Raw genomic sequence first — 14,018 nt, 5'->3', positions numbered from 1 at the left:
AATTGATTTATTTCCTCATATCAACTGTAACTCAGTAAAATCTTTGAAATTGTTGCATGTTGCGTTTATATTTTTGTTCAGTATAATTCAAGTCTTCAAAGATAATGTTGCATTATCATGTCAGCAACGTAATAATTACAATGGATTCTTTACCCAGTGGTGGCAAATATGATATGACGCTATTTTTGCCCTGCAGTGGACAGACAATGACTGACTTTAATGATGACTTGCGCAGTGTTGCATTCTAACTTTCATGTCAACACTTTAAAAAAAAGGTACATACAATAAACATTAAGTAATTAAGAAAGCATGTGCAACAGAAAGAGAGAGAGGGTAAACATAAATCAGAGGGAAGCCAACTCAATGTATTCTGTGTTGGTCTGCCTTTGCAGTAGGAGGGGCAGTGGAGGACCAAGGCCTGCTTCTGTTTAGTGTTCAGGAAGCCTAATGCTTGGTCGTTGGTGGTTCCACCACTGGCTGCCCCTGGGGCTGGGTTTGTGTGCGTCCCTCCTTTTTTCTCCAGTTTGCATGGATAAAATGAGTGAAGGTATGAACACATTAAGGTACAGTAGGTACAGTAGCCTGTCTAAGGACAAACAGAGCTGCACACTTTACATGGATTGAGAGACTGATTGATTGTCTGATTGGTTCATTGATTGATTGAATTGATTTGATAATTAAAAGTATAAAGCTGCTCCAGCCGGATTAAAAAATTACCAAAGATAAAACACAATAATGCCCAAAGAAGGCTGATTTCCAATGTGGTCCTCTTTTTCCATTTTGATTCTCAAAAGTCCATATTATGTTCCTCTATTTAGCCTGTCAAATGATGGCTTACTTCCAAAGAAGTCTTTGTTCAACTAACACAACATCATTTTAAACACGTCTATTAAGGAAGAACACATGGTCTCGATTAAAAGTTAAATACTGTTATTTATTCATTAGCTCCTCTTCAGTTCCAAATCAAAACGAAAATGAGGAAAAACTGACGTAGACAAAATTGGAGAGTATCACCTCATGTGGAATCTAAACATGTGTTTGGTGAGGACTAGAGAATGAAAACAGTTGTGTTGCTTGTATTGACTTTCCATCAGCCACAGGCATTAACATAAATTGTCCCTGTCTAAGAAAACATTTAATTGACAGGATGTGCAAGGCCTATAATAACCAACAAGGGTGAAAGTCCCTTTGCTGTATAAACCATCCAGACAGAAAAAAACTGTTAGTTGTTATTCTGTACACACATTTGACAAACAGTTTCCTCTAAGCATAGCAAGAACATCAAAAGGTTGCCATTAACTACAGAACTGTTGTTTTTCTGAATGCATTCTTCTTCTATCTGCGTCCCAAATGACTTATGGGCTCTGGTCAAAAGTAGTGCACTATATAGGGAATAGGGTGCCATTTGGGATGTATCTTCTGTAATCCATCATCAGGATGCCATGTTGCTTCCCATCTATGAAATAGTAACAGTGGGCCACTATCAGCAAAGCCACAGCCAGACCTGTGTTTAATTAATCCTTTCTTGGAACACCAATATAGGCACGTTGGTGCTTTATCAGTTGACACATTGCTGAGCTCCACAGTTTATTTGACCTATGATGTTTTCCATGGCCCTGAGTCAGACATGCTTCATACAGTACCTCACATTCGACATGGTCGATGGTTCATACCCTTTTAAAACCAATATCAATAAAAAGAAACATGGCATAATGGTTCAGCAAGGCAAATAAAAATTATTGCGATAGCTGACAGAAGACACCACTAAAAGGGTATCACTGCTATTGCTAACCCACATAACCATGGCTATTTCCATATTTTTTTTAAGAATACAGAATTAGAATATTGAACTGTGTTAACCCTTAGATGCACAACATGGGCATTTAAGCTTAATATCCTTGTCATCTATCGCCCTCCAGGTTCCCTTGGAGAGTTCATCAATGAGCTTGACGCCTTGATAAGTTCCTTTCCTGAGGATGGCTCACCCCTCACAGTTTTGGGGGATTTCAACCTCCCTACGTCTACATTTGACTCATTTCTCTCTGCCTCCTTCTTTCCACTCCTCTCCTCTTTTGACCTCACCCTCTCACTGTCCCCCCCTACTCACAAGGCAGGCAATACGCTTGACCTCATCTTTACTAGATGCTGTTCTTCTACTAATCTCACTGCAACTCCCCTCCATGTCTCCGACCACTACTTTGTATCCTTTTCTCTCTCGCTCTCCTCCAACACTACTCACTCTGCCCCTACACAGATGGTAATGCGCCGCCGCAACCTTCGCTCTCTCTCTCCCGCTACTCTCTCCTCTTCCATCCTATCATCTCTTCCCTCTGCTCAATTCTTCTCCCTCCAATCTCCTGATTCTGCCTCCTCAACCCTCCTCTCCTCCCTTTCTGCATCCTTTGACTCTCTATGTCCCCTATCCTCCCGGCCGGCTCGGTCCTCCCCTCCAGCTCCGTGGCTTGATGACTCATTGCGAGCTCACAGAACAGAGCTCCGGGCAGCTGAGCGGAAATGGAAGAAAACTAGACTCCCTGCGGACCTGGCATCTTTTCACTCCCTCCTCTCTACATTTTCTTCATCTGTTTCTGCTGCTAAGGCCACTTTCTACCACTCTAAATTCCAAGCATCTGCCTCTAACCCTAGGAAGCTCTTTGCCACATTCTCCTCCCTGCTGAATCCCCCCTCCCTCCCTCCTCCTCCCTCTCTGTGGATGACTTCGTCAACCACTTTGAAAAGAAGGTTGACGACATCCGATCCTCGTTTGTTAAGTCAAATGACACTGCTGGTCCTGCTCACACTGCCCTACCCTATGCTTTGACTTCTTTCTCCCCTCTCTCTCCAGATAAAATCTTGCGACTTGTGACTGCAGGCCGCCCAACAACCTGCCCGCTTGACCCTATCCCCTCCTCTCTTCTCCAGACCATCTCCGGTGACCTTCTACCCTACCTCACCTCGCTGATCAACTCATCCTTGACCGCTGGCTATGTCCCTTCCGTCTTCAAGAGAGCGAGAGTTGCACCCCTTCTCAAAAAACCAACACTCGATCCCACTGATGTCAACAACTACAGACCAGTATCCCTTCTTTCTTTTCTTTCCAAAACTATTGAGCGTGCCGTCTTTAGCCAACTCTCTTGCTATCTCTCTCAGAATGATCTTCTTGATCCAAACCAGTCAGGTTTCAGGACTGGTCATTCAACTGAGACTGCTCTTCTCTGTCACGGAGGCTCTCCGCACTGCTAAAGCTAACTCTCTCTCCTCTGCTCTTGTCCTTCTAGACCTGTCTGCTGCCTTTGATACTGTGAACCATCAGATCCTCCTCTCCACCCTCTCCGAGCATCTCCGGCGCGGCTCACTCTTGGATTGCGTCCTACCTGACCGGTCGCTCCTACCAAGTGGCGTGGTGAGAAGCTGTCTCTGCACCACGTGCTCTCACCACTGGTGTCCCCCAGGGCTCAGTTCTAGGCCCTCTCCTATTTTCGCTATACACCAAGTCACTTTGCTCTGTCATATCCTCACATGGCCTCTCCTATCATTGCTACGCTGACGATACACAACTAATCTTCTCCTTTTCCCATTCTGATAACCAGGTGGCGAATCGCATCTCTGCATGTCTGGCAGACATATCAGTATGGATGACGGATCACCACCTCAAGCTGAACCTTGGCAAGACGGAGCTGCTCTTCCTCCCGGGGAAGGACTGCCCGTTCCATGATCTCGCCATCACGGTTGACAACTCCGTTGTGTCCTCCTCCCAGAGTGCGAAGAGCCTTGGCGTGACCCTGGACAACACCCTGTCGTTCTCCGCTAACATCAAGGCGGTGACCCGATCCTGTAGGTTCATGCTCTACAACATTCGGAGAGTACGACCCTGCCTTACACAGGAAGCGGCACAGGTCCTAATCCAGGCACTTGTCATCTCCCGTCTGGATTACTGCAACTCGCTGTTGGCTGGGCTCCCTGCCTGTGCCATTAAACCCCTACAACTCATCCAGAATGCCGCAGCCCGTCTGGTGTTCAACCTTCCCAAGTTCTCTCACGTCACCCCGCTCCTCCGCACACTCCACTGGCTTCCAGTTGAAGCTCGCATCTGTTACAAGACCATGGTGCTTGCCTATGGAGCTGTGAGGGGAACGGCACCTCCGTAGCTTCAGGCTCTGATCAGTCCCTACACCCAAACGAGGGCATTGCGTTCATCCACCTCTGGCCTGCTGGCTCCCCTTCCTCTGCGGAAGCAGAGTTCCCGCTCAGCCCAGTCAAAACTGTTCGCTGCTCTGGCACCCCAATGGTGGAACAAGCTCCCTCACGACGCCAGGACAGCGGAGTCACTCACCACCTTCCGGAGACATTTGAAACCCCACCTCTTTAAGGAATACCTGGGATAGGATAAAGTAATCCCTCTACCCCCCCCCCAAAAAATATAATAATAAAATAATACTATTGTAAAGTGGTTATCCCACTAGCTATAGGGTGAATGCACCAATTTGTCTAAGGGTTAAGTCACAGATGCATATCTGGAACACCTGGCTGGGAGAGATCTACTCTTTCTCTGACAGTTTGGGGCTTTCTTCTGTACTGTTGTTAGCAACAAGCAAACACCTCAGACTTTTACATGGCCATGGGGTCATTCACCTTCACTCAAAGTCATTAGGGTGAGATAAGCACACATGATAACCCACAGTACATAAGGTATACATCCCAAATTATACCCTATTCCCTATGTAGTGCACTACTTTTGACTAGGGCTCATAGGGTACTGTGTAGGGAATAGGGTGCCATTTGGGATGAAGCCAAGCCGTACCAGCATCTACTCACAGGTTGATAACCTGCAAAGAATGCCATCATGAAAGGACAGATACACAGATCAGCCTAATCACTCAGACTTATCACACAACTCACTGGCTGCGTCCCAAATGGCACCCTATTCCCTACATAGTGCATTGCTTTTGCCCAGAGCCCTATGGGCCATGGTCAAAAGTAGTGCACTATATAAGGAAATAAGGTGCCAGTCATTTGAGCCAAACCTGTAGCCTGATAAAACACCTGGATTCCCAGAGTTAAAGTTACTGTATTTGGCAGTGGTGGAAAAAATACCCAATTTTCATACTCGAGTAAAAGTAAAGATACCTTAATAGAAAATGACTCAAGTAAAAGTGAGTCACCCAGTAAAATGAGTAAAAGTCTAAAAGTATTTGGTTTTAAATATACTTAAGTATATTTTAGCAATTACATTTACTTTTGATACTTACCGTAAGTATCAAAAGTAAAAGTATAAATCATTTAAAATTCATTTTATTAAGCAAACCAGACGGCACGATTTTCTTGTATTTTTTAATTTACGGATAGCCAGGGGCACACTCCAACACTCAGACATAATTTACAAATGAAGCATGTGTTTAGGTAGTCTGCCAGATCAGAGGCAGTAAGGATGACAAGGGATGTTCTCTTGATAAGTGCGTGAAATTGGACCATTTTCATGACCTGCCAACCATTCTAAATGTAATGAGTTATTTTGGGTGTCAGGGAAAATGTATGGAGTAAAAAGTATATTATTTTCTGTAGGAATGTAGTGGAGTAAAAGTAAAAGTTGTCAAAAATGTAAATTGTAAAGTACAAATAAAAACGACTAACTACCAGTTAAAGAGCTATTATTTTAAGACAGGCTGGAGATCAGTTTTTATGTTGCACAAAGTGTTTATGTCAACCCATGTGGTGAAGTGCTATATGCTTATCACATTGAACATTGAACTGCTCAACCAGACATGGAGAAAACTCAAGGCGAGACCCTTAGAGGAAATGTAGCAATATCAAAAGCAAAACATAAGTGTATGTAGAGAACGGGACATTTCTGCTATAAATGTGTACTATGCAACATGTACGGTAGGACTACAAAACATGATGAAAGATATACTGCACTCCGCAACTACCTCAGGTGGACCATGTCTGCATCCCAAATGACACCCTATTCCCTATTGAGTGCACTACTTTTGACCAGGCTCTGGACAAAAGTAGTGCACTATATAGGGAATAGGGTATAGGGTGCCATTTGGGATGCACGATGAATCACCAGGATGACAAACAGGTGTACAACACTGAGGGGGCCTGCAGTTAAATACAAAGGACATAATGAAAGGAGAATGATGGGGACAAATCGGATGACATATGTGTGAACACAATGTCCAATCTTATCCGCAGTAGAATCACACTTGTTGGGGCTTTTGGTAAACGTGACACACTGTTGACCGACAGCTGGGAAAACATGAGTGAGAGAAATCGGGTCCATGGTATACAGAGACAATGGTACTGCTTGTCAATAGCATCAGGAAGCTCATAGGACACTGACAGGACTGTGATAAGGCTAGTAACAACCCTGTAACCCGCTCCTCTCAACACAACGTACGTCCCAAATGGCACCCTATTCCCCATAGGGCTCTGGTCAAAAGTAGTGCACTATATAGGGAATAGGGTGCCTTTTGGGATACACAGATACCAGCTCATTGCTTGACCACATAATGATGCTGGGGTGTTGTCGTCAGTTTTGTAGCTGTAGGCCTAACCAATGCCCCATAACAGTTCAATTTGCCAACTGTGACTGTAGCCGAGTCATGTCATATCAAACCATAATAATTAAGCTATTACTAGGGTTGAAAAATTCCAGTAACTTAAAAAATATCCCAGGTTTTTCATAAATCCACATTGGATGATTCCAGATTTCCTGCTTATTCCCTCCTGATTTCAGGAATCTTCCAACTGGGATTTCTGGAAAACCTGGGCATTTTACATGACCTACTGTAACACCAACCAGCTCCATTGTCTCCCTATAGTCAGTGTCTGGACAGGGAAAAGTGCTGACCAAGACCAGCTCCTATTCAAGGCCGTCGTTAGGTTCTGGGTGCCCAACATAGTAGCTGACTGCCAGAGCACAGCTGGCGAGAGAAGATTACTATTACAGTGTTAAATATTAACTGGACTTCCTGTTCAATCACCTGCGTTTCATTACTTATGGCACTACTCATGTCCAACTGATTATGGATGAAGCTCAATAAGAAGAAATCCAACAACTCTAAAATTCCAAGAATAGAAGACTAGAAAAATGAATATAAATGTTCATTATTAACCTAGAAATGGTCATTGTTGTCGTTCATGCTGGCAATGGAAATCAAATTCCTTTCAAACAAAATCCATCAGATAATAGAATGGTTTTAGAATGCTTCAGAGGGGGCAAAGCCAGGATGATTTACATCAGTCACTTCAATCCAATGTGATGAGACCCTCACCCCAAGGCTAAATAAAATACACTACATGATTTTCTAATAATCTACTTGGCAGCTCTGCTTCTAGCTCCTAAGCAACTTTGCAGTATTTTTTTTTTTTTTTGTGTGTTATTTCTTACATTATTAGCCCAGAACGTTTTTTGTGTTATTACATACAGCCGGAAATAACTTTGGGATTTCAGAACGGCGGTAACTCACCAGCATTATGACCAGAAATACGACTTTCATGAATGTGATCCTTTGTTCATACCCGCCAGGGCAATTGAACTTATCCCAGAGGCTGCTACAAGACGCCACCAGCAGAGAATAGGTATTCGGAGTGCACTTCTAGTCCGACTCAGGAGGCGTGCACACCATCCACCGCTTCCGAGTATATTACTCGCTAATGTTCAGTCCCTGGACAATAAAGTAGACGAGCTCAGGGAGAGGATCTCCTTCAAGAGATACATCAGGGACTGTAACATACTGTGTTTCACGTAATCATGGCTCTCTCCTGATATACTGTCCCCGTCCATACAGCCAGCTGGCTTCTCAGTACATCAGACAGACAGGAATAAAGAACTCTCTGGAAAGAAGAAAGGCGGTGGTGTATGTTTCATGATTAACTACTCATGATGTGATTGTGATAACATATAGGAACTCAAGTACTTTTGTTCACCCGACCTAGAATACCTTTCAATCAAATGCTGACCGTATTACCTCCCAAGAGAATTCTCTTTGGTTATAGTCACAGCCGTGTATATTCCCCCTCAAGCCGATACCACGACGGCCCTCAAGGAACTACACTGGACTTTGTGCAAACTGGAAACCACATATCCTGAGGCTGCATTTATTATAGCTGGGGATTTTAACAAAGCAAATTTGAGGAAAACGCTACCGAAGTTCTATCAACACATTGCCTGTTGTACTCGCGCTTCAAAAACTTTTGAACATTGTTACTCTCCCTTCCGGGATGGCTACAAGGCCCTCCCCCAACCACGCTTTGGCAAATCAGATCACGACTCCATCCTGCTCCTCCCTTCCTATAGACAGGAACTCAAACAGGAAGTACCCGTGCTAAGGTCTATTCAAACGCTGGTCTGACCAATTGGAATCCATGCTTCAAGATTGTTTTGATCACGCGGACAGGGATATGTTCCGGGTTGCCTCTGAAAATAACATTGACATATACACGGACATGGTGACTGAGTTCATCAGGAAGTGTATAGGGGATGTTGTTCCCACTGTGACTATTAAAACCTACCCAAACCAAAAACCATGGATAGATGGTAGCATTCGCGCAAAACTGAAAGTGAGAACAATTGCATTTAACCACGGCAAGGTGACTGGGAATATGGTTGAATACAAACAGTGTAGTTATTCCCGCCGTAAGGCAATCAAACAGGCAAAACATCAGCACAGAGACAAAGTGGAGTCGCAATTCAACAGCTCAGACACAAGACGTATGTGGAAGGGTCTACAGACAATCCCGGATCACAAAAGGGAAAACAAGCCACGTCGTGGACACCGACGTCTTGCTCCTGGACAAGCTAAACACTTTCTTCGCCCGTTTTGAGGATAACACAGTGCAACCAACGCGGCCCGCTCCCAAGGACTGTGGGCTCTCGTTCTCCGTGGCCAACGTGAGTAAGACGTTTAAGCGTGTTAACCCTCGCAAGGCTACCGGCCCAGACAGCATCACTAGCCGCTGGAGTGTTTACTGACATATTCAATCTCTCCCTATCCCAGTCTGCTGTCCCCACTTGCTTCAAGATGTCCACCATTGTTCCTGTACTCAAGAAAGCAAAAGGCAACTGAACTAAATGAATATCACCCCGTAGCACTCACTTCTGTCATCATGAAGTGCTTTGAGAGGCTAGTTAAGGATCATATCACCTCCACCTTACCTGACACCCTAGACCCACTTCAATTTGTATACCGCCCCAATAGATCCACAGACGATGCAATCGCCATCGCACTGCACACTGCCCTATCCCATCTGGACAAGAGGAATACAGTGAAGGAAAAAAGTATTTGATCCCCTGCTGATTTTGTACGTTTGCCCACTGACAAAGACATGATCAGTCTATACTTTTAATGGTAGGTTTATTTGAACAGTGAGAGACAGAATAACAAAAAAATAATCCAGAAAAACAAATGTCAAAAATGTTGTAAATGTATTTTCATTTTAATGAGGGAAATAAGTATTTGACCCCTCTGCAAAACATGACTTAGTACTTGGTGGCAAAACCCTTGTTGGCAATCACAGAGGTCAGATGTTTCTTGTGGTTGGTCACCAGGTTTGCACACATCTCAGGAGGGATTTTGTTCCACTCCTCTTTGCAGATCTTCTCCAAGTCATAAAGGTTTTGAGGCTGACGTTTGACAACTCGAACCTTTAGCTCCTTCCACAGATTTTCTATGTGATTAAGGTCTGGAGACTGGCTAGGCCACTCCAGGACCTTAATGTGCTTCTTCTTGAGCCACTCCTTTGTTGCCTTGGCCGTGTGTTTTGGGTCATTGTCATGCTGGAATACCCATCCACGACCCATTTTCAATGCCCTGGCTGAGGGAAGGAGGTTCTAACCCAAGATTTGACGGTACATGGCCCCGTCCATCGTCCCTTTGATGCGGTGAAGTTGTCCTGTCCCCAAAGCATGATGTTTCCACCTCCATGTTTGACAGTGGGGATGGTGTTCTTGGGGTCATAGGCAGCATTCCTCCTCCAAACACGGCGAGTTGAGTTGATGCCAAAGAGCTCCATTTTGGTCTCATCTGACCACAACACTTTCATCCAGTTCTCCTCTGAATCATTCAGATATTCATTGGCAAACTTCAGACGGCCCTGTATATGTGCTTTCTTGAGCAGGAGGACCTTGCGGGCGCTGCAAGATTTCAGTCCTTCACGGCGTAGTGTGTCACCAGTTGTTTTCTTGGTGACTATGGTCCCAGCTGCCTTGAGATCATTGACAAGATCCTCCCGTGTAGTTCTGGGCTGATTCCTCACCGTTCTCATGATCATTACAACTCCACAAGGTGAGATCTTGCATGGAGCCCCAGGCCGAGGGAGATTGACAGTTCTTTTGTGTTTCTTCCATTTGCGAATAATCGCACCAACTGTTGTCACCTTCTCACCAAGCTGCTTGGCGATGGGCTTGTAGCCCATTCCAGCCTTGTGTAGGTCTATAATCTTGTCCCTGACATCCTTGGAGAGCTCTTTGGGCTTGGCCATGGTGGAGAATTTGGAACCTGATTGATTGATTGCTTGCTTCTGTGGACAGGTGTCTTTTATAGAGTGTGCTCCTAATCAGCTCGTTACCTGTATAAAAGACACCTGGGAGCCAGAAATCTTTCTGATTGAGAGGGGGTCAAATACTTATTTCCCCTCATTAAAATGAAAATCAATTTATAACATTTTTGACATGCGTTTTTCTGGATTTTTTTGTTGTTATTCTGTCTCTCATTGTTCAAATAAACCTACCATTAAAATTATAGACTGATCATTTCTTTGTCAGTGGGCAAACATAAAATCAGCAAGGGATCAAATACTTTTTTCCCCTCACTGTACCTACAGTTGAAGTCGGAAGTTTACATACACCTTAGCCAAATATATTTAAACTCAGTTTTTCACAATTCCTGACATTTATTTTAAGAATGTGAAATGTCAGAATAGTAGTAGAGATAATTATTTATTTAAGCTTTTATTTCTTTCATCACATTCCCAGTGGGTCAGAAGTTTACATACACTCAATTTGTATTTGGTAGCTTTGCCTTTCAATTGTTTAACTTGGGTCAAACGTTTTGGGTAGCCTTTCACAAGCTTCCCACAATAAGTTGGGTGAATTTTGGCCCATTCCTCCTGACAGAGCTGGTGTAACTGAGTCAGGTTTGTAGGCCTCCTTGCTCACACACGCTTTTTCAGTTCTGCCCACACATTTTCTATAGGATTGAGGTCAGGGCTTTGTGATGGCCACTCCAATACCTTGACTTTGTTGTCCTTAAGCCATTTTGCCACAACTTTGGAAGTATGCTTGGGGTCATTATCCATTTGGAAGACCCATTTGCGACCAAGCTTTAACTTCCTGACTGATGTCTTGAGATGTTGCTTCAATATATCCACATTATTTTCCTTCCTCATGATGCCATCTATTTTGTGAAGTGCACCAGTACCTCCTGCAGTAAAGCACCCCCACAGCATGATGCTGCCACCCCTGTGCTTCACGGTTGGGATGGTGTTCTTCGGCTTGCAAACAACCCCCTTTTTCCTCCAAACATAACGATGGTCATTATGGCCAAACAGTTCTATTTTTGTTTCATCAGACCAGAGGACATTTCTCCAAAAAGTTTGTACGGGGCTTCTCCAGTGTCGCCACTCCCCTAATCCGCCTGCTGCCGAAGGACACGGCCTTAACATGGACAGTGGCGTGCCAGGAGGCCTTAAACACCCTCCAGCGTGCACTGATTGAGGCCTCCTTGCTCACCCCCGACTGACCCCACCTTGCCCTCTATCCTGGACACGGACGCAAGCAATGTGGGAATGGGTGGGGTGCTGGCCCAGGTGGGGCCTGAGGGGGAGAGAGTGGTGGCTTACTTCAGCAAGACATTCAACAAACACGAGTGCCACTACTGTCTCACCCAGCATGAGCTCCTCGCTGTGGTGTCATCCATCAAACACTTCAAGTACTACCTGGGTGGCCTGCCCTTCATGGTAAGGACTGACCACTCTGCTCTCCAGTGCCTCATGTCTTTTAAAGTGCCAGAGGGGAAGGTCACATGCTGGTCGAAGGAGCTTCAGTCGTAAGCAGGGTGGGGGCACGCCACTCCAACGCCATGTCCGGCTGGCCCTGTACTGCAGACGGGTTCCGCCACTGTGAGCGGAGAGAGGCCCGTGAGAGAGCTGTGTACAGAGGAGGGGGTCTGTGACATATGTCATGTGCCTGTCTGCTGTGAGCTGCAGGCTGTCAACATGGCTGAATGGAGGCAGCAGCAGGAGCTGGACACAGTCAGTGCTACAGTGGGTGGAGGCGCAGCAGAGGCCAGCTACAGGAGAAGAGAGGTGGCGGTCCCCAAAGCACTGCAGGAGGCTGTGCTCCAGGGCATGCATGGATGAGTAGGGACTGGACACTTTGGGGTCACAAAAACCCTCTGTTGCCACCGTCAAGGCTTCTACTGGGCTCAGCACAAGAGGGATGTGGAGGACTTTTGCCGCCGCTGTGACATCTGCACAGCGAGAAAGGGCCCTCTAGGCCGCTCTCATGCAGAGCTCCAACAGTTTCCAGTCGGGGCTAACATGGAAAGAGTGGGAGTGGATGTAGTCGGGCCATTCCCCACCAGACAGTGGAAACCACTGGGTGCTCACGGCCATGGACTATTTTACAAAATGGCCTACGCTCTGCCTGACCAGCAGGCAGAAACCATCGTAGACTCCCTCACAGCGGTTATGTTCACCAAGTTTGGCGCTGCGGAGTCCATTCAGAGGCAGAAACTTTGAGTGCCGTGTGTTTGCCACCATGTGTGAGCGGCTAAATATGCACAAGACCCGCACTACTCCACTCCACCCACAGAGCAACGGCCTTGTGGAGTGCTTCAACAAAACGCTTGTACAGCAGCTGACCATTTCTGCCAAACACCAGCATGATTGGGACAAGCATCTGGCCCTGGTCCTCATGGCGTGCCAGTACTCCACCTCCTGCACACCTGCTCTTCTCATGCTGGGGAGAGAGATCCGCACCCCTGCGGAGATGGCGTTTCGGCAGCCCACTGATAGCCCTGCTGTTCCTCCGGGGCCAGAGTACACCAGGAGACACCTTCGCCAGAGAACAACTGCTGAACGTAGGTGTGAGGCAGAAAAGGAAGTATGGTCTGGGTCTACAGCCCCCTTTGAAAGAAAGGCCGATGTCCCAAGCTCAACAGTCACTGGGTGGGGCCCTGCAGGGTCTTAGAGATGATGAGGGAGGTGGTGTGACGGGTCCAGCTCCCTCTGGGGAGAAAGGTCTTACTGCACTGGGACAGGTTAGCCCCATACAGAGGGGCCACTTCTCCTCCACAAACCCCAGGGACCCCCACTACCTGTCCCTCTGGCAATGACATTCCCCACACACCTAGGCACCGCAGACAGGGCTGCAGATGGCCCACTAACCCAGTCTCCCCTGTGCTACTGCAGGGTTCACCAGAGCCATGGACAGTATCCCCTGTGCCCCCATGTCCCTGCCCTCATCCCCTGGGCCCCAGAGGGTCAGCCCCGTATCACAGACTGAACACCCTGTGTCACGAGTGGACACTCTGCCCCCATCACGCCCACATGGACAAATGAGACCTCCGGGTCGCTTCCAAGACTTCCAAGGGGATGTTTAGCGACCCACATATAATAATATAATAATATAATATGCCATTTAGCAGACGCTTTTATCCAAAGCGACTTACAGTCATGCGTGCATACATTTTTTTTTTGTGTATGGGTGGTCCCGGGGATCGAACCCACTACCTTGGCGTTACAAGCGCCGTGCTCTACCAGCTGAGCTACAGAGGACCACATAGACAGCTATGTGTGCCTAAGTTATGTTGTTCCTTTGTTGTGGTGCACTTTACCAGTACCCGGTTTTGCGGGGTCCGGCATGCCAGTCAACCTGTTGTCTGCCAACCAAAGGAATGCCTGGAATGGTCCGGTGCCAGGTGTCCTTGTGGAGGGGGGAGGAGGAGGGGTTTATCAGGAGGTCAGGCACTGCAGGTTGAAAGACCATGCTTGCTATTGTTTGATGTCTTTTT

At 46.3% G+C, this 14,018-nt stretch overlaps 1 protein-coding gene across 2 annotated transcripts in view; it reads right to left on the bottom strand.

Annotated features, from left to right (window-relative positions):
• LOC121551681 (myosin light chain kinase, smooth muscle) overlaps positions 1–14,018 on the bottom strand; it is a 113,036-nt gene that overhangs the window by 98,055 nt on the left and 963 nt on the right. The window lies entirely within an intron of this gene.

Source organism: Coregonus clupeaformis, chromosome 4 (genome assembly GCF_020615455.1).
Source record: "Coregonus clupeaformis isolate EN_2021a chromosome 4, ASM2061545v1, whole genome shotgun sequence".
Taxonomy (NCBI): Eukaryota; Metazoa; Chordata; class Actinopteri; order Salmoniformes; family Salmonidae; genus Coregonus; species Coregonus clupeaformis.
The sequence above is the reverse complement of the archived record's forward strand: the minus strand, read 5'-3'. Positions and strand labels throughout refer to the sequence as shown.